Raw genomic sequence first — 22,570 nt, forward strand, 5'->3', positions numbered from 1 at the left:
TGTGAATTTCAAATACTTATGTATAAGTTTCTTTCTTTTTTTTTATGATTCTTTTCATATATAGAAATTTGAAATTTGTAAAATTTAAAAAAAAAAAAATGCTAAATTGATAGTTTGTGATGGTCTAATGAAAATTTGATTTTAAAAACCAAAATGATATTAAATCGATAGTTTGTGATGGTCTCGTGAAAACTTAATTTTAGAGGTAAAAAAATGATTCAAAACGATGTCACTTTGATGATCCCATCAAAACTTAATTTTAGAGGGAAGAAATGATGTTATTTTGATGCAATTTCAATAGTCATATAAAAACTTGATTTTGAAATTGAAAATCAATGCAAAATTAATGTAACTTAGTTGTACACTATTTATTAGTAGGATATTAAGCTCGAAAATTATGAAAATAAATTAGCTTGGATCATATCAGCTCGATATACAATTGGGTAGGCTGAGATTGTCTATGTTAGAGAAAAATATCTTACATGAAAAGTGTGTGAGTACATTCAACAATACATAGGAGCATGAGTTACTCCACTCATCACCAATTGGTTTGAGATGGAACCTCATGCTTCTTACCATGCACTTTATTCTACTTCTAGACCACTTTCCACATTCTAACATAGTATCAAGAGCCAAAGAAAACTCTATCGAATATGTATCCGATCCAAATCCAAAACCAATCCAAAAAGAGAGCCAAAAGAGCCACTTGTGATTCGGGGATAGTGAGCCAAAAAGAGTCAAAGAACCACTTGTGATCGAGACATCCAAGATTGGTGAGCAAAAATAGCCATCATTTGGAGGTGGATGTTAGAGAAAAATATCTCACATGGAAAGTGTGTGAGTACATTCAACAATACATAAGAGCATGAATTACTCCACTCATCACCAATTGGTTTTGAGATGGAACCTCATTCTTCTTAACATGCACTCCATTATACTTCTAGATCACTTTCCACATTCTAACAGTTTACTATGTTCTCTGATAGCTTGCACATGTTATACAAAAATAGCTCAACTTGTATCAAGTGAGTAAACGCTTAGATATCAGCACGAACATTCAACATATAGAATCATTAGCTCGGTAAAGTTGGCTCGGTGATAGGCAACTAGCTCGAATGGGTGTATTATTTAACCACAATTCAAATAAAATATCTTATTTGAATGGTTATTCGGTTCCATTTTTTAAGGGATTGCTTCAATATTATCATTTAAATCTTATTTTATTTAAATGTATATTTTGAATTCAAATGTGTAACTTCCCTTTATTTTCGTAATTGGAGAATCTTAACCAGGTCCTCTATAAATAAGACTATTCATTGTCATTTATTTTCTACGCACAAATTATTGTATTGAATCTGTGTAAAAATAGCTTTAAGTTGTAACCGGAGTACAAACTTTAATAGTACGGACTCGAAGACAAGGTAGAATTGTTGGAAACACATATACAAGATCTTGCCTATTATCATGTGATTTCTAATTTAATCAAACATAAATAGAAATCCTAGAACATGCATCTATTGAAATTATATATTAAAAATAAAGATAAAGTAAATTACTTACTTAGGTGCAGCGGAATTAATAAGATTCCACCATTTCAGTTCTCTATCCTTTTGTCATTTTCTTATTGCTAGGAATTGCCAAGAATTGAAACACAAATGCAACGAAAATCTTCCTCGCCAATCTTTGATCAAGTCTAACTAGTGTAGGAAATTTTCACAACACATGATATACATATCTAGAAGAGAAGAATAGAGAGTGGCTAGAAGAGTGTGATCTAGGTTTTTCTTTAACTGAGCACTTACCAAAAAAAACTTGTCTTCTGAAAAGCCTATCTATAACACTTTATTTATAGACACAACCTATGGCTTATTTTCTAAATTAAATTAATTGAAAAATAAACTATTAATAAAGCCCATCATTGCCAGCCACACCATGTGGGTTGGGCTGATAATGTGTATCTTAAATTTAAGACCCAATGGACTCAAATTAAAGACCATTTATTTATCTATTTTATAATTAATTAATTAAATAATTAAATATTTGTTCAAATTAACTATTTATAATTTGAAACATGATTTAATATTATTTATTAATTTTAACACCAATTTGTCATTATTAATAAATATGCCTAATATTTTACAAGAACTCTTCTTTTTTTTAATTCATAATTCAAGTAAATATCACAAAATTGACCTAGTCGATTCGATATTCTAAATTGATAATTAAATCAATTGTTTGAGACATTTATACTTGATTTAATCAAAGACGGCATGGGGATCAATGATCCATGAATACAAGCTACAATAAGTTCCCGTGAGTTTATTTATACAATAAATTATCTCACAACTTATTAATTTGTCGTGACTCCACTATAGACTCGTAATTGGACTCTTGAATTCATAGAATGTATTTCCACTAAAGTAAATATTATCCATTGTTATAACTATTATTGTTAGTCAATCCTCTATTGATGACCTACTAATGAGTCGAATGAATTTTACTATTTTACCACTCATTGATATTTTATCCTTAACTCCCACTAAGTTCCTTATAAATGATAATTTTGTAAACTTACTTACAAAAATGAGTACTCAATCCTTTAACTATTTGAACTAAGCTATTAAGAAAATCATATTTTCACTTATATTACATAAGCTATAGATTTCATATCTATAATACATAATTTCATTCAATTACATTATTGAATCTCCAATATGTAAGTATAGGCTATGTCATAGGGTAAGCTTTTAACGAACAAGTCAAAAGACTCAGATAATATAATTAATAGAAATATTATCACTCAGAATTAAGATCGACTTGACCTATGGTAAATGTTGTGACACTGATTGGGTTTGATAATAACGATACTTATTTATCTATCAATAATTAATGTTGGTCCTAGTCCAATGTAACTAGATACATCTGATCTTATCTACTTAGTCAATATCTTGGATAAGACACCACACCATTGTGTAAGTACATCATATCGTAGATTACTGTTGACGCAGCTTTTCATCAACATAGAATTGAGAAATTTGAGAGGTAATTAGGCTTAGATAAAACCGAATATTAAGAACACAAAGAACTTTTACGTGGTTCAGTGGTTAAAATCCACCTAGTCCATGAGTCTATGTTATTGTTGTTTTTCTCTTAAGAAATTGTTTATAACAATTTCTCCAGAGTTTCAGTATACAAGAATGTGACCCATTTTCCTGTCCATCCCCTTTCTATTTATATGGGATTAATGGACAGGTTTGGGTAACTTACAAAATTAGGTAACTTCCAAAATATACAAATAATTAAATTTAATATATCGATTGCCCAATATTATACATTTATCAAGAAAATTTACAATATTCTCATTATGTATATAAAATCCTGGGCCTTCAGGGATTCAAATTTGTGCCTTCCGTGTGTCGACAGCAAGCTTAATGCACACCAAGCGAGCTAGAGATTTCTAGGTTAGGCCAATCTAAATATCAAGGGACTCGAGCTATGTCTAACCGACCTAAAGGTATGGCCAGGAAATGTCATTGATACCTTGTTGAACTACGCTTAACCTGAACTACTCATTAGGGAACTCGTACCATGACCTTGGAACTAGGAATAACTTCATTAAATGCATCCTAGCTGTACCGTGATCAGGACACGTCAGCTCATGTTTTTCAGGTACAACATGTGCCTCCAAGCCTCTAGTCGTGTATGACATCACCCCTACTTCTGACAAACATAGTAGAGGCTTTTCCACTACTTTTGTGGGAATCGTGCCCACCTACCCTCTCGAGCACTTTGACACGTGTCTCATTTTGATAGGCGTCTGTTTGGGTTCCCGAGTACTGCGGCAGTTTTCTTGTCACATTTTTTGACATTGTTTGCTCATTTGATTATGACCCTTAGATCTAAAACCTCATCGATCAAACGATCCCAGTTCCAGCCCGATCTTATTTTATATATAAGCCTTTTCTGATCAACATTACCACCTTTTCACTCTCTTGCAAAAAGAAGTTCTCCACTTTCTTTCTCTCGTTCTTCAGAATCTCTCAAACCATCGCCTTCTAGATTTTGCATTCCAAATTCACCGATTCTTCAAGTTTCAACCCTAGACTACAACTTTAATCATTCGTAAGTGCTCATTTACGGTTAATTTATTTTCCCCTATTTCGACTAGTTTTTCTTGAGAAACTTCTGTATTTCTGCGTTTTTTTCACATACTTTTTCTCTTCCAGAGGTCGTTTCTGATATTCATAGTATGTAAGGATGGTCTATTGATTTGGTTTTATAAAGAAAGTACTAAGAAACACAATAGGTTAGTATTTAGGGTATTTTTCTGGGTTTTTGGGTTCTAATAAAGAATAATTTAGACAATTTTTGAGGTAAATTATGGGTTTTGAACTCAGAAACTGGGTAACTTAGGGGCTATGCTATCTGAGTGGTTTTGATTTAAAACTGCTTTCCAAAACTAGGTTTCTGACACACGATTTTTGAGGTAACAATACCTTCTAAGAATAGGGTGTGTGAATTAGGGTCACGCGTGATTCCACATACACAGAATTTTTTACCCTCTTTAGCTTGTGTAGGGTTTTTAGTTTTATGAAGCAGAGTGGATCGTGTTTCGGATAACTTTGATGCCTCAAGTGAATGCCATAATGAAGTGCTACATCATTCAAATGAGTTTGAAGTTTTATGCTTGCCCAACCTATGAAGGAGACTGGAGCTGCACTCCATTGGAGGACAATTTTGAGGCCTGGAGTGACGAACACTTGAAGGCAGGGGCCTTCTTGCCATTGAACACTTATTTATCGGACTTCTTGAACTGCGTGAAGCTCGCCCCTTTCCAGCTCCCTCCAAAATTGTACGGCTTCCTCGCGGGGTTAAAGTGTAATGCCCTGGTTAGCCAAGACTGTTACACTGTGTGTTTAAAATAGTGCTTAACTTGCTAAACGAGTTATTTGGACTTAAATGTGTAATTAAAGACTAAGTCAAGGTTAGGTATTAAAAATTTTGGTCAACAAATTGATTAATTTTCATTAAAAATATTAAGTTTATACAGGGGATCCCAAAAATGGTTACAAACTGATTAAAGGCAAATGGAATACAAATTAGCCGTCCAAAGCGGCAAACACAGGGTTCAACCTTAGTTCCTCCTAGGCTATCCTGGTCATGGCAGTCTAGTAGGCTGCATATGTACACACCGCCCCTGAAGCTCTCCAACTCATGGCTGGTCCGGCTATCCCTTTCCCTTACTTGCACCACATAACACCCGTGAGTCAAGGCTCAGCAAGAAAACTTAAATCAACAGGCACAAATAAGCAACAATATATAAATAGTAGAATTAGATCAATAAATTCAATCAATACAAGATATAAGCAATAAACTTAGCAGTGATATTATGCTCAATCAAACACATAATCCAATCTCATCAGCCAATACAGTTAGTTAAGTGAAAACAATACTTCTATTTATTTGTATAATGTTCAAGCTAGGTGCCCTTAGGCCGAGTCCTCATTCTTATAGCCGACCTCAGCACGCTTAGGTCGGGCGGCGTTCCGCATGCTTGCTATCGGCCCCTGGCCCCCTTAGGCTGGCCTCGATATAATCACAAATATACATTGCACAACAAGCAATCAGAGGCAACATATACAAGCATGCCCTATCGAATATTCTCAACACAGATGTAACCATATTCTCACATATAGTCATACTCATATTTATTAATAAGGGTTCGAGCCCCGACCAAAACCCGGGTGCAGTTTTCTTACCTCAAGTCCCGAGTAGCTAGCTTATGTTACGATCAATGCCCTAAAAGCATGTAAAGACATTTTATTGGTTTTAAATAAAAGTACAATTTTATTATATTTGAATGTTATAACTATTGTTTGAATTAATTATATAATAATATCAAGAAAATTCCTTATTCATTCATGAGAATATGATCTTGTATTAGTACGAGAGAATTAAGATCATATATAATGAATAAAATAGTCAGTAACATATTAAAGTAAGGAATCTTTAATGAATGGTTAGTAGTACAGTTTGCTAAGCATATGAGATGCAAGTAATCTAGATTCAGATTACTAATGTAGATAGACATCTAAGTAAATGTGTTGTATATAATAGAGATTATATATGACATGACCGATGAGAATTAATTATCTTTATAAACTTGTCGTTTGACGTAAAGATTTAATTATTGTCATAAAAGATGATCATTTGTAGATCAGTCTAAATCCTGAGTATTCATGAACTCCTGTTTATGTTTATTGGATCTTTTGATTCACTCGTTAAGGTCTCTTAGAATAATGAGGCTAATGACTTTTGTTTTGGAGATTCAATATCATGGATGGCTGGGAACATGAATTACAATATTGGAATCCATGCTTTCTTAACGGATTGAATATTGGCTCCCTTAAGGGTTGATTCTAGAACTGAATAGTTATTGAGCTCAAATCTATAACTAGATCATAGATTAATTATTCTCTAATGAATTAATGGCACTTAAGGATCAAGAGGTAATTAGAAGGGTAAAACGGTAATTTTGACCAACTCTAATTAATGAACCAATAATGGAGGACATAACTACATATATTGATTATATCAATGGACTACTAGAGAAAACTCTGTAAATATAATTCTATAAATACTTAGATTGCAATTCCATTATAGTGGAGTAATCATGGAATTAATAAATAAGATTATTAGATTAAAGAGTTTAATTAATAATATGTTTTATTGGAGCTTCGTATTATATGTCCATGGTCCCCAAATCACCTCTGTCTTACACTGTCAAGAGTAAGGATGTTGAAAGAAAGATTTGTTAAGAGAAATGACTAAGTTGCAAAGGAATTAATTTTTCAGGGCAAGAAAATAATTATTTGATAATTATGGGTAATTGATTAATTGTGAATTATTCATTATTTAACTATATAGTTTTTATTTTGAAAAACTAGATGTTAAAATTAATATTAATCTTGTTTGGATTAATATAAAGAGAGAAAATAATAAATATCTTATTTATAATATGATATTTATTTATTTAATTTAAAAGTGATATTTCAAGATAAAGTTAATTTTAAATTAACTGATATTTATGTTGGAATAAATATTTTGTCTTAAAAGTTGATTAAATAAACAAATGAGAAAATTAGGGAAACTCTAATAGGGCAGGGCGACGCACACTGTACAATACAGTGTGTGGCACCTAGCATCAGGGTTTTTTATCACTGAGATTTGAATTTTGAATTTTAAATAAATTTGTTTAATCAATTATTTAATTATTCTTCTTAAATATGATTTAAATAGATAATTAAATGAAAATATCTAATTAGTTTTAATTTGAATTATATTTTAATTAAATAAATATTATTTAATTAGATTAAATATCTTTATAAATCTAATATATGTGATATTCAGATGATAATGGTTAATCAGACTCTCTCTCTAAAGCGATAGTTTTCTCTAAACCTGAAAACTATTATAAACGTTCTCTCTGTCAAAACTCTTTAGATCTCATGTGTTGAGTACTTCTAGGGAGTCACATAAATCAACATTTTGAATCCTACGTGCCTACACATGTCCTTGTGTGTTTGAGGATTGATCTAGAAGATCAAGGTGTGAGATCTCAGAACACTGGATAGGAAGATCGTTGATTCATACAAAAAGACTCAAGGTCACTTGATAGGCTATAAGAGGTAATCCCTGATCTATTTGTATGTGATTTAATATTTATATATGTATATGATCCTGACTGGTATTAATATTTATTAAAATGAGTTCATATATTCCACTGTGTACCTTTGATTTGATCATTTAATACCAACAAAATATGGCAGTCCCGAGCACGGTCCCTATCTCTGAGCCCTAGCAGTACAACCTAGTCCCAACGTAATAACGAATAACTATCAAAACCTAAATTAATTAGAAGCTTCAGAATAATATACTAGCCTTCAGGACTTCGAATTCAACTAAACTGGGTAGTAGAATCCTTCCCGAGCCTTTAGATTAGAGTTCCCGAGCTTAAAAACTTGTTTTGGCTATTTTCTTTAATTAGAGTCGTGGCCCAGCCCCTAGGGCCGCGACGCGCTACAAGTCAGAGAGCCCAAGGCTCTCTCCTAGGGAACACGGGTTGTGACACACCCCAACCTGCGCCGCCGTGGCTGGGCGATTTTAGAAAACCGCCAAGCATTTCCATGCACACGAGCCGCGATGCCTAAAGAACAGGGTCGCGACTCGAGCTCCAAAGCCCATAATTCCCCAGCGTTTCCCCTGCATCTTTCTGAGCTAATCCCATCCAAATTCACCCTAAATAATGGCTAAATCTAGAATTGAGCTACACACAAACCCCAAGCAATACATCCAGAACAACAATTTAACCCCATAACATATCCAAAAATTCCCACAAAACCCTTGAATCCTACCTTGAACTTTGAAGCTCAAGAACATCAAAAATGGAATTTAAAACTTAGAATTTACAGTAGAATTGAAGCTTACCTCCTTAACAATCATGACCCATGAACTAAACCTCAATCAATCCTAGCTCCAACCTTCATTCTCCTAAGACAAACTCCTCCAAAATGCCTCAAATCCTAACTAAGTCTCAAGAGAGGGAGAGAACCGTGTGTGTGTGTGTGTGAGAGAGAGAGAGAGAGAGAGAGAGAGAACCGCGTGTGTGTGTGTGTGTGTGTGAGAGAGAGAGAGAGAGAGAGAGAGAGAGAGAGAGAGAGTGGTCTAGGTGCTTCTTCCCTTTTTCTACCTGCTTCCTAAACCTCTTAAGGCCCCTAGAAGACTAAGGTAGTCCAAGGCCAAGGAAATGACCTTAATGCCCTTTATCCAAGAGTTCCCCCTCCAAAGCCCTCAAGGGTAGAACGATCATTAGCCACATTTTCCGCTAATCCTAAAATCGCACTATAGATTCCCAATTAATCCCGACATACCCAAATAATCATCAAATAAATACCCATTACCCGATAAATTTTGAATACTCACTATGTTTCCCAAAATACCCCTAGGCTCATCCTGAGTTAGGTATTAACCCCATTGTGACTCTTTCGCTAATCCACTCACTAGGATCGCCTCATACCACACATCTCAAATATATACCCACAATATTGTGGTCTCACTCATAAAGCATATATGTTACAAATATACCCTTAACAGGTCAAAGATTACGAATGGGCCTCAATTTACAAAAACGAGCCCCCATGCATATTTAATACACATAAACATGCATAAATATTCACATTACCGTATAAACCATTTATATCACATAATCACACATATAACCAATTAATTCTACATATAAATCTAATTATGCCCTCCAGGCACAGTAATCAAGGCACTCAGCCTTAATAGCAAATTCAGGACGTTACAACTATCCCCTCCTTATCAAAATTTATTCAAACATCTCGGGATACTAATCCTGCAAATCTGAATATAACTTCAAAGTCTAGTCCTTTACCTTACTATACCTTGTAGCACTCTCACCAGAGTGACAGTTTTATCTCTTCTATCCGGGATTTCCACTCACTTTTTCTTACACAGTAAATCCCATTGACATTCCAGGGTTTCTTCACCCAATCAGGGGTAGTACTCGACACCTCTCTCCTTAGCATTGGCACCAGTACACCTTATGAGCCTTTACCCATGCTAGGGAAGGCTAATCTATAGGCCCCTGGCCAAATCCTGGTTAGGATTTCACGAGTCTATCACATCTAGAATCAAAACTCCTCTTTCTTTCCCAAACTATCTTATCCTTTTTAGTCCACCATACTTGGAGAAGTACAAAGTCTCCAATCCTGGAATCTCCACGTTCCCATGTTTAAATTTGTGAACTCCTATGTCCTTTCAAATAAGCAGACACTCCTCCTCTAACAATCCTAGACAATTCCAATGGTCCTCCGGACTAATTCTGAACCAAATTACTATTTGTCCCTTATCTTATTTCCCGGAACGAGTACTTCTCATTCCCTATCTCACTATATCTTATTCAGAGTCACTCTAGCTGTTGACCGACACTCATCACCGTGACAATCCAATCAAGGGACCGTACTTACCTCAATGCCTCGAAAACTTACACATTCGAGGTAAAATTCTTAAAGTCTGAGTCGTTCCTTTAGGTTGTTAGTCTGTCTGAAGGTAACCAGTAATTCTAAATCCCAATCTTATACTCATTTCCTTCTATAACCCTTTTCAGAACTTGGGAAATAATGGGTCTCAATCTGACACTATCGACTTTGGTGTCCCACGGAGACATACGGTCTCCCTTCGCACATATGCATTTCTATCATAACTAACTCACATAAACCAGAGTGTGTAATCTAATATGTCAAGTCACCACTTCTCACATCCACTCGTTTTACCTACAATCTGAGGTGATCCACCCTTACGGTCCATAACCATATCCCTCCATGCGAACTCCAGGATACCCTAGAGTCATAATAGCCTTTCTAGCTTCTGATTATCATCTCTAACTTACTAAAAGATTAGGCAGTGCACCTCCAATTCAAACTTCCTAGATACAACAATCATAAGGGGTGATATAAGACTCATCTAGAATCTCCCCCTTGACGCCAGCATCCATCGGATCACTTATCCGATTCTCATATCTTAACCTATCCCTGCTAAAATAATAGGATTCTTAACCATTCCTACAAGATCTTCTTTTTGTATTTCATTGTTCATAGAGGTATATTTTCCAACCATCTATCACAGATTCTATTCCAATCCCGATTGTTACCTCATCTGACTTTACTGTAGTCCTGGAGAATCATAAAACTGGCACAGACTTTTCCCACTTAAGGTGTCAACCTCCACATTAGTTCTCTCTAAGTAAAAAGGATTCCAATGTGGGTCCTTCACTAGTTCCCACTAGTGCATTTGTCTATGGTCAACCACCTATGGGTGACAAAACGCTTTAACTTCATGTACGCACTTCTTTTCCATAAGTGTTGTCACCTCACCCTAATCATGGCTATATGGCATTACTGTCAACTCAACGCCCCGTGTAGAACATCTATGTTCTTATCCCTTCATCTACCATGAAGCACGAACAATCACCTTTTCAGTCTACACACGGGCACACCCTAGTCCTTGACGCACCACACTATAATTTCATGTTTTAAGCAAGGTCAGTGTCCATCATGTCGTCCTCCTGTATCAATCTATCACATGCATATTCTAATACCATGATGCGCTAACTAACCTTTATTCCAACTTCTGAAAATCTAGTATGCAACTATCCATTCAGAAAAACTTTTTGTTCTTACATTATTTCAGTCAGGTATGGCTGTCCTTGAAGATGCTTCAAGTAGTAGTCGATGTGTCTTACCGGTCTCACCGTGCTTCTCACCCCTAAGGCGTTCCTTTAGCAATTTCCTTACAGTTTATATCTTAATTACATCATACATGATCCCATCACTTCCCATAATGTGACCTTGAATATCCTCTAGAGAAATCGGAACTTATCCCTTCTGGAACCCTATCTGCAATCCCTGCTTCCTCAACCTTGGTAGTATCAGTGAGAATGTTGCTCATGCTCTATTTCTAACTGGAAGTATTTAGAAACATTATCGATTGATCTAGATACGACTTGTCCAAATCATCCCTGTACTCTCTACTTGTATTTACATGGTCCGCTGGAGCATTGGTTAGTTCGAGAGCCTTCACTTAAATCCCATCATATCATACTTGGTGCGAGAGGAAATTCCTGAAATGTCCCTTTCCTTGATCCTCAGCTGGTAATAACTAGATCGAGGGTCAATTCTTGAGAGCATTGTCCTACCCTCGTAATCGGGCAATGAATCATTCATTATTGGCAATGGATACCTATTCTTAACAATTACTTTATTTGGCTATCCATATGCAGTACACATTCTCTCAGACTTGGCCTTCTTCTTGACAAACCGTGTTGATGTGTCCCATGATGAGATGCTTCGTCTGATCAACCCTCAAGTCAAATAACTTCTTCAATTGAACCTTTAATTATTTCTGCTCAGCTAGTGTCATTCTTTATGATGTCCTTGCTACCGATTCTATCCCTTCCTTAATCCCAGCATACGCAATTCCTTGACGCGACAGCGATCCCAACGAATCCTTGTGAACCCATCTGAAACCTTACTGGCTAATCCAGTTTCCATATGGTCTAACTGATATAACCCTAGTGGTACCCTCCACAATAGCTAGGCATCTCGTAACCGCAACCGGGTCCTTCCATTTTAAATCCAAAAGTCACCATCTTTTCTTACAGTCCATGGTTATCCCTTGTTTGGCAAACTAATCCATGCTCAAGATCGTATCAAAATCCTCATATAACCAGCTTAATCAATTATTACCGCTAACTTTCTACCAATAATACTTTGACCCATCTCCTGGAAATTACCAATTTCCCCCAGCAGACACTAAAGTCTCAAGCCCCATAGAGTAACAATCATATAGCATGTGCCATATATCTATGTCTCTACTGAGAGATATGTAGCACCAAATTCAATTAAGTCAATATAGAAGATTGGGAACTAAAAGGCTGACCTGCTGCCTCTGAGGAACTAGCCTCAAGCTTTGACTCCGTCGAGACGGACACTCGAGCTGGGATCGAGCTATCTGTATTCCTTGGTTCTTCAGTATTTGATTTCGGGCAATCCTTCTTGACGTGCCCCATTATTCCACATAAAAAGAACATGCCTTCGCTCGATATTCTCCTAGATGGCATCTTCTGCACCTAGCACATACTAGATAACTTCTCCAAACCTCATTGTCGCCCTTAATTCTATGACCCCTCCTGTCAGGACCAGGAGTAGTAGAACTATTAGGGGTCTTTATTTTCTGGTTACTGGGCCTTCGCCCCTACCTGATCCTGCAAATGAGAATACCATTGCCTGAGCTTCCAACCCTATGAAACTCTCACTCCATGTCCCATTCCTACGTCCTCTATAGCAAGGGTCTTCCCTACTGCCCGAGCGTAGGTAGAAATCTCATGCATTGGAGCGATCTTAACGCTCTGGGCAATCCCAGAGTTCAATCCTAAAATGAATCGCTCCTTCCGGGACACATTAGTTGGTACCAAATCAAAAGTGAATTTGGCAAACCCATCAAATTCACTGACATACTTTGTCACTGTCTTACTACCTTGAACCAAGTTCATAAACTCATTGGTCTTCGCAATTCGAACTGCGTCACAACAGTACCTTTCATTGAACAATTGTCTAAATTCCTCCCAACCCATCATGACAACATTCCAGGTCTGGGATACCACTTCCCATTACCCTCAGGTTGAACCGTAACTGGTGCCATTACTGTCAAAACATATGGAGCAACATTCCCTGATGGAACCCATTGTCTCTACCTCCTAATCTCCTCCTCCTGATTTTGTAGTCTTGCTTGCATGCCAGCAAACATCCTTTGCCAATTCCAGGGGCAGATGGAGGGTTTTGGCCCCGACTATCATCCGCAATCCCGATATTAACCATGTCTGGTCCGATTGACTGCCTTGGATACATAACTTCCAAATCTATATGCAGCCAATGGCTTAACCTACTAGGCATGACGTCCATGTCCAGAACTATACCATGAGCAGGGCCAAACAACACAATAGCCACATACAATATGCATACCAAGATGCAAGTCTATAACGTTCATGCATCAATTATCAAGTCTTATTCCCACAAAATACATATATATATATAGCATGCTCTATATTCTAGCATGCATATAAGGCACATGTGTTCAATTTAAACAATTAAACACATAATCATGTTATTAGATACCAAACCGCGAGTCGAGCTTATCTTTAGTGGCGAGTGTACACGCCCAGCCAGTCTTCAAGAACCCTTAAACCTAGACCGCTCTAATACCAAGTTGTAACGCCTTGGTTAGCCAAGACCGTTACATTGTGTGTTTAAAATAGTGGTTAACTCGCTAAACGAGTCATTTGGACTTAAATGTGTAATTAAAGACTAAATAAAGGTTAGGTATTAAAAATTTTGGTCAAAAAAGTGATTATTTTTCATTAAAAATATTAAGTTTATACACAGGATCCTAAAAATGGTTACAGATTGATAAAAGACAAATGGAATACAAATTAGTCGTCCTAAGCGGAAAAATAGGGTTCAACCCTGTTCCACCCAGGCTATCTCAGCTGTGGCGATCGAGTAGGCTGCATATGTACACATCATCCCTGATGCTCTCTAACTCATGTCTGGTCCGGTTATCCTTTTCCCTTACCTGCACCACATAGCACCCGTGAGCCAAGGCTCAGCAAGAAAACTTAAATCAACAGTAACAAATAAGCTACAATATATAAACAGTAGACTTAGATCAATAAATTCAATCAATAACAGGTTATAAGCAATAAACTTAGCAGTGATATTTTGCTCAATCAAACATCTAATCCAATTTCGTCAACCAATACAGTTAGTTAAGTGTAAACAACACTTTTGTTTATTTGTATAATGTTTAGGCTGAGGGCCCTTAGGCCAAGTCCTCTTTCTTATAGCCGACCCCAGCACGCTTAGGCCGGGTTGGATTTCACACGCTTGCTATTGGCCCCCGGTGCCTTTAGGTCGGCTTTCAGAATAGATATAATCACAAATATACATTACACAACAAGCAATCAGAGGCAGCATATACAAGCATGCCCTACCAGATATTCTTAACACAGATATAACCATATTCTCACATATATTCATATTCATACTCATATTTATTAACAGGGGTCCAAGCCCCGATCACAACCTGAGTGCAGTTTTCTTGCCTCAAGTCCCGAGCAGCTAGCGTATGGCAGTCCTGAGCACGATCCCTATCCCTGAGCCCTAGTGCTACAACCTAGTCACAATGTAATAATGAATAACCATCAAAACCTAAATCAATTAGAAGCTTCAGAATAATATACTAGCCTCCGGAACCTCGAATTCCACTAAAGCGGGTAGTAGAATCCCTTAATTTTTGACCTTAGGGTTCTTCTAAAAAGAGGACCCTTGCTATTGTAGAGGAGGTCGAGGAGGAATAAGAGGTCGAGGAGGAAGAAGAGGTTGCATCGTTAGTGCGTAAGAATCCTTCTTAGAGCGCTTCGAGCAACGACCCAGCTCGAGCCTAATCGAGGGCAGCAGCCAGCACTTCTAGTAAAGGTAACCATTGTCCTAACATCATTCAAGTTGCTGCCTGCTTCATGCTAGGTTGACAGTGTGTCCAGACACCTTGAGGATCTAGAAAATAATGTTATCATACAGTAGTGTGTCGACCTTTTAGTTCCCTAACACGACCAAAGCCTCCCCTCTAGGACTATCATTGTAGATAACACTTTAAATATTATGAGTGTTATTTTCCAACAATACAACATCTATATTCACCCAGGTATCGTATTGTCCCCTGGGACACTTTTTCCTTTCTTAACGCACGCAGAGTACGACCTGAGTTTAGAGGTAGAGCTCGAGTCTGAAAATGTGTTAGAGATCATTCCACCTGAGTCTCCTCTAAACCGGTCATCCTCGAACTAACAAGTTTGAGTCAGTCAGCCTAGTTCTCATTCCAGATCCAATTATAATAGACTCATCCACTAGCTCGAAGGGTAGGGCCTTCTTCTTTACTTGTTTTTTCAAGTTCGATTAAGGTCTCTCTAACCCTCTTTTAGTTATTTGCAGAGAAAGACAGGAGTGATCTGACCGCCGCTATCAGTTCCGACCTTGCTGTCAAAAAGTCCAGATTTTTGAAGAACTTCTCCGGGCTGGAGGTTTATCTACCGGGACCAAGACTAAGGGCAATGAGCTTTACTTTTCCCAACCCGAAGCTCAAAAAAAATACCGCGATCTCGGTCAAAGATGATCATCCTCTAGCTTTCCTAACTAATCCTCCTGCTGTCTTATCAATCTCTATCCCAACAATGCACATGGGGGTGGGTAAGTTTACTGCTCCCCATCGAGGTCTAGTCCAGGCCCTGACTAGTGATATGGTGAGCAATAGTCAAACAGTTGAGCAAGAGCGAGCTGGACAAGATTGAGACCTCAGCTCCCCAGGATGAGATGCACTCAGCCATGGGGATGCACTTGATCGTAAGCTTCCATCTCTACACATTTTTTTTTATTTATATTCTATACTTTTTTTAATCTTAGATTACATTTCCTTTGACAGGCATTCCTTACCCAACTTCAAGTAGGAGTCAAGATAGAAGCTAAGCTGGACCGGATCACGAAGAGGAATGATGAGCTCAAGAAGAAGAAGGATGATCTTGAGAGGATGTATCTCCAATTCGAGGAGACGAACTCCAAGCTCGGAGAGGAAAACTCCAAGATCCAGACAGAACTTGATACAACTTGTTCCAAAAAGAAACGCGCCAAGGAGAAGGCCCTCGAGGTGATCAAATATTGGGATGAACTTCAAGCCCGGGTTGATAATAACCAAGCTGCATTCGACTGTGGAGGACATGTTTTATCAGGCCTGGTGTTTCAACCATGATGCCAATTTCTCCTTCCTGGAGGCAGAGCTATGGGCTGGTTATCATGCCAAGTTCTAAGACCGTCTGGCCAAGGAACCCACGGAGACTGTGGAGACATCCGGAGTTGCAGGCGATGGCGGGGAGGATGAGGTGTCTTCTCAAGGTCGAGCTAGGACCCAGGGTTGAAGATGAGTCTCTCTTATTTTTGTAGCTATTGTTTTTCTTTTTCTTTTTTTCTACTCCGAAGATTTTTAAGGCCACTTGTAATCAAGCCTTAAAGGTTGATTGAGACAATTTGCCAATGTTGGCTTTGTTCGAAGATAATATCCTCGTTCTAAATTTACTCTTCTCGTAACTTTATACAATTCCATTCCACCATATTATGTGTATTTTATATTTTATACACATGTGTAGTTATAGGAATTATTTTAGATCGAGGTATTTTTAGAACTTTATGCTTGATAGCTGACTAGTTAATTCTCAAGTCGTGTACGGTTAGATCTTGGATTATATTAGATTAGTATCTTACTTATTATTATTCAGGTCTTGTACCTGGTTAAGTCCATGACTGCTTTGATTTTTCCTTGTTAACTTAGTTATATTTGTAATTATTGAAAAAACTCATGCTTTTTCAAGCTACCAAATTATTCATTTCCAAATTATAAGTGACATAATTTTTTCAAAGACTTAAAATGTTAAAGACTATAGTCATGGATCTGCCCCCAAGCGATCATAATTTATTAAAATTCTAGGTCACTTTTAAAGGGTTATAACACAAAATTTAAAGAGAAATTCGGTATTGCCTTTAAATTACACAACAACCTTTAAATTCATTTCATTATAAATCAACTATCAAGGATTACCTCTTGTAGCCTATTAAGTGTCATTGAGTCTTTTGTAGCCTATCAAGTGTCCTTGAGTCTTTTTGTATAAATCAACGATCTTCCTATCCAGTGTTCTGAGATCTCACACTCTGATCTTCCAGACCAATCCTCAAATACACAAAGACGTGTGTGTGCACATAGGATTCAAAAAGTTGATTCATGTGGCTCCCTAGATGTACTCAACACAATTCATGTGGCTCCCTAGATGTACTCAACACATGAGATCTAAAGAATTTTGGTAGAGAGAAGGTTTAGAATAGTTTCAGGTTTAGAGAAAACTATCGCTTTAGAGAGAGAGTCTGATTCAACCCTTATTCTCTAAATATCACGTATATCATATTTATAAAGATATTTAATATAATTAAATAATCTTTATTTAATTAAAATATATTTCAAATTAAAACTGATTAGATATTTTTATTTAATTATTTATTTAAATCATATTTAAAAAGAATAAATAAATATTTGATTAAACAAATTTATTTGAAATTCAAAATTTAAAATTCAAATCACAGGGATAAAAATCCTAGGCGCCACACACTGTACTGTACAGTGTGTGTCGCCCAGCCCTATTAGGGTTGCCCTAGTTTTCTCATTTGGTTATTTAATCAACTTTTAAGACAAGATATTTATTATAACATAAATATCAGCTAATTTAAAATTAATTTTATCTTAAAATATCATTTGAAAATTAAATAAATAAATATCATATTATAAATAAGATGTTTGTTATTTTATCTCTTTATATTAATCCAGACAAGATTAATATTAATTTTAACATATAGTTTTTCAAAATAAAAAAAATAAAAACTAAATAGTTAAATAATTAATCAATCACTCATAATTATCAAATAATTATTTCCTTGCCCGGGAAAATTAATTCCTTTGCAACTTAGTCCGTTCTTTTAACAAATCTTTCTTTTGACATCTTTACCCTTGACAGTATAGGACAAAGGTGATCTAGGGACTATGGACCTATAATACGAAGCTCCAACAAACTAGATTATTAATTAAACTCTTTAATCTAATAATCTTATTTATTAATTCCATGATTACTCCACTATAAATATGGAATTGCAATCTAAGTATTTATAGAATTATATTTACAACGTTTTCTCTAGTTGTCCATTGATATAATCAATATATGTAGTTATGTCTTCCATTGTCAAAATTACCGTTTTACCCTTCTAATTACCTCTTGATCCTTAAGTACCATTAATTCACTAACCATTAATTCACTAGCGAATAATTAATCTATAATCTAATTATAGATTTGAGCTCATTAACTATTCAGTTTCAGAATCAACCCTTAAGGGAACCAATATTCGATCCGTTAGGAAAGCTTGGATTCCAATATTGTAATTCATGTTCCCAGCCATCCATGATATTGAATCTCCAAAACAAAAGTCATTAGCCTCATTATTCTAAGAGACCTTAATGAGTGAATCAAAAGATCCAATAAACATAAAAAAGAGTTCATGAATACTCAGGATTTAGACTGATCTATAAATGATCATCAAATATGACAAGAATTAAATCTTTATGTCAAACTACAAGTTTATAAAAATAATTAATTCTCATCAGTCCTGTCATATATAATCTCTATTATATACAACACCTTTACTAAGTTGTCTATCCACATCAGTAATCCGAATCTAGATTACTTGCATTTCGTATGCATAACAAACCGTACTAGTAACCATTCATTAAAGATTCCTTACTTTAATATGTTACTAACTATTTTATTCATTATATATGATCTTAATTCTTTCGTACTAATACAAGATCATATTCTCATGAATGAATAGGGAATTTTCTCGATATTATTATATAATTAATTTAAACAATAATTATAACATTCAAATATAATAAAATTGTACTTTTATTTAAAACCAATAAAATGTCTTCACATTCCTTTAGGGCATTAATCCTAACATGATATATGTGTGAGACCACATTATTATGTCGATATATTTGGGTTACTCGGCACGAGGCGATCCTAGGGAGCAAGTCAGCGGGAAAGTCACAACGAGACCTAATACCCGACTCAGGGTGAGTCAAGGGGTATTTTGGGTATCTAGTACATTACCGGGTTATCGGGTAATGGGAATGAATATTCGAGGATATATTTGAAATTAGTGAGAATAGGATGGGATACCAGGGATTTTGACCATTTTGCCATCGGGGACGTTTTTGGTACCCCAAGCCTCGGGATTAACTTTAGGTTACTTGAACCTTAAGAAAACAAAATGAAACACTCAAACACTCAGGTTCTCTCTCTCCCAATCGACTCCCTCTCTCTCTCAACTTTGATGTGAGATTTCTTGAGGAACTAAGGGGATTTTTGGCTGAAAGCTTGAGAATTGAAGACCTGAACTTGGGATTGGATTAGCTACAACTAGGAGGACTTAAATCACATCTTAGGTAAAGATCTAACCCCTGTTTTAAGTTGAATTCAGTTCTGTTTTGGTTGTTCTTGAGATTTGAGGCTCAAGGTTATGAATTTGAATTTTGGGTAGAGTTTTGAGTGTGTTGAGCTGAAGTTTTGTTGCTGGGAAGATGTTGAATTTGTTATAGGGATTTAATTAAGGTTCTAGGATTGATTTGGGGTGGTTTTTGGTTGAGTTTGGCTGAAGAAAAAATATGGAATTATGCATTCGTAGGGTCGGGCCACAACCATGTTCTTGGGGTGCCGCGACCCTCTTGAGCCCAGAGGTCAGGAGCAGTTCCTAATGCGAGGTCGCGGCGCGGCGCGTGTTCAGTGAGCAGAGAGGCTGGGGCCTTTGACTTGGGCGGGTCGTAGCTCAAATGCTTAGGGTCGTGACACTTAAGGGGATTTGAGCCCCAGAAGAGTTTTTGAGTGCAGAAACTCAACCCTAAGGGCTCAGGATCGATTCTTCTACCCAGTTTAGTAGAATTCGACATCCCGGAGGCTAGGACTCGGTCCGGAAGCCTTTATCTGCTTGTTATTGATGGGATTTTATAATACGGTTGTCACTAGCTTATTGTTAGGGGCTCGGAACCAGGATCGTGCTCGATGGTCGTTCTTATTAAGCTATACTCGGACCTGAGGTAAGAAAATTGCACCCGGTCTGCATTTAGGGCTCGACCCAATTATAGTATAGAATTAATGCTATGTTAAGAGTGTTTTGTTAAACATATTGAATGTGTTATGTTTACCTATGTTATGCAATAACTGTTGAGTTGTATATCTGATTGGGGAAGCTCAGCTTATAAGCTGAAGGTCTTTCTATGTTATCTGATGAAGGGCTTGGCTTAATAGTCAAGGGTATAGTTAGTTTAAAGACTCGACTTATTAATCGAGGGGTTAAGACTTGACTTATCAATCGAAGGTAAGGACTCGACTTATCAGTCGATGGCTAAGACTCGACTTATCAGTCAAAGGTTAAGACTCGACTTATCAGTCGAAGGTTGAGACTCGACTTATCAGTCGAAGGTGAAGAATCGACTTATCAGTCAAAGGTTAAGACTTGATTTATCAGTCGAAGGTTGAGACTCAAGTTATTAGTCGAAGGTTGAGACTCGACTTATCAGTTGAAGGATTGAGACTCGACTTATTATTTGATGGCTAAGACTTGACTTATCAGTCGAAGGTAAGGACTCGACTTATCAGTCGATGGCTAAGACTCGACTTATCAGTCGAAGGCTGAGGCTCAACTTAACAGTCGAAGGTTGAGGCTCGACTTATCAGTCGAAGGTTGAGACTCGACTTATCAGTCAAAGGTTGAGACTCGACTTATCAGTCAAAGGTTGAGACTCGACTTATCAATTGACAGTTAAAGGAATGAATTTTAGTCGAAGATTGAATGACTCAACTTATTAGTTAAAGGTTAAAGTACTCAGCTTATGAGTCGAGAGTTTAAAAGCTCAGCTTAGAAGTCGAGGTCGGTGATAGCATGTTGAACGCTGGCCAATAGGGTTAAGCCGACTTGGAAGCGAGATACACGTTTGAACACCCTTAGGGATGTTTAGAATGTGAAGCATTAGACCCTCTTGGTCAGCTCAAAGATTGGTTTTGTGAGAGATGGACATTAATTCTATAGTCACTTATAGGAGTGAATTGCATGCATGAGTAGAGTTATTACTGCTGGCATGCTAGTTATGATTTTGTGATCTAATAATGTACTGCTTATAAGCATGTTTGTGTTTTCTTCCTGGGCCTTGACTCACGGGTGCTAAATGGTGCAGGTAAAGGAAAAGAAAAGTTGGACCAGCCATGAGTTGGAGAGTTTCAGGGGAAGAGTGTACATATGCAACCTGCTCGTCTACCACAGCTAAGGCTATCAGTGAAACTAGGGTTGGACCCTGATTTTGCTGCCTAGGTCGGCTTTTGCATTTAATTTTGGGGCTTTGTAATCATTTTAAACCACGATGGGATCCCATGTATTGTAGTTAAACCTTTTTAATGAAGTCGTTGACTTTTGACCGAAATTTTTAGTACCTAAACCTATGTTTAGTTTTAATTACATGATTTAAAATCAAATAACTTGTTTGGCGATTTAAGCACTATTTAAACTACACAGTGTAACGATCCTTGATTAGGAGGACGTTACAAATAACATTGTGAATGCCCTCAAGCTTGGCTAGATTTGGAATTGATGAGATCCAATGTTCAACTTGACTTTCTTTGGACATATAAGTATGATCGATGCCAATGAATGATGCTAATGGAGGTGGAGATGGTGGTGGCCAATAAGGATCGTCATATGTGTACTCTTCCATTCCCATCAGCTCACTATATTGAGGACCGAGTACATGTTGCATGAAGGGTGATGGTGGATTTAGCATTTCTTCACTACTTTGCTCAAATAATTTATCCACATCTTGGGTAGAGATAGCTTTCAACATTATTAGTTTCTCTCTTTTTTCTTTGTTACTTTGAATTGAAGAGGGCTCCATTTGATGTTCAAATTCTTCCATTGGTAGCTGCATCTCCTTACCACTCCCCAAATAAACCTCTTCACTTTGTGCTTTCCCCCTTAATTTTCCAAATTCCTCAAGGATGAAGCTTGGCTTTGAATTAAGCCGTCATTTTAGCCATATACTCCATCATCAGTACCTCCAATGAACATGATCGAGTCGCTTGGTGAGCTTTCTCTTCTATAATTACTTCTTGAAAAGTATCCCAATTTTCCTCATTTGGTCCTTGAGTGCAAGTGTTAAAAGTTGGCTCCATATTGTTATAATTGCTCTCCACTCTTGGTTGGTCATTGAAAAATTCTAGTACCACCATTCATTGTATTTTTCC

Source organism: Humulus lupulus, chromosome 1 (genome assembly GCF_963169125.1).
Source record: "Humulus lupulus chromosome 1, drHumLupu1.1, whole genome shotgun sequence".
Lineage (NCBI taxonomy): Eukaryota > Viridiplantae > Streptophyta > Magnoliopsida > Rosales > Cannabaceae > Humulus > Humulus lupulus.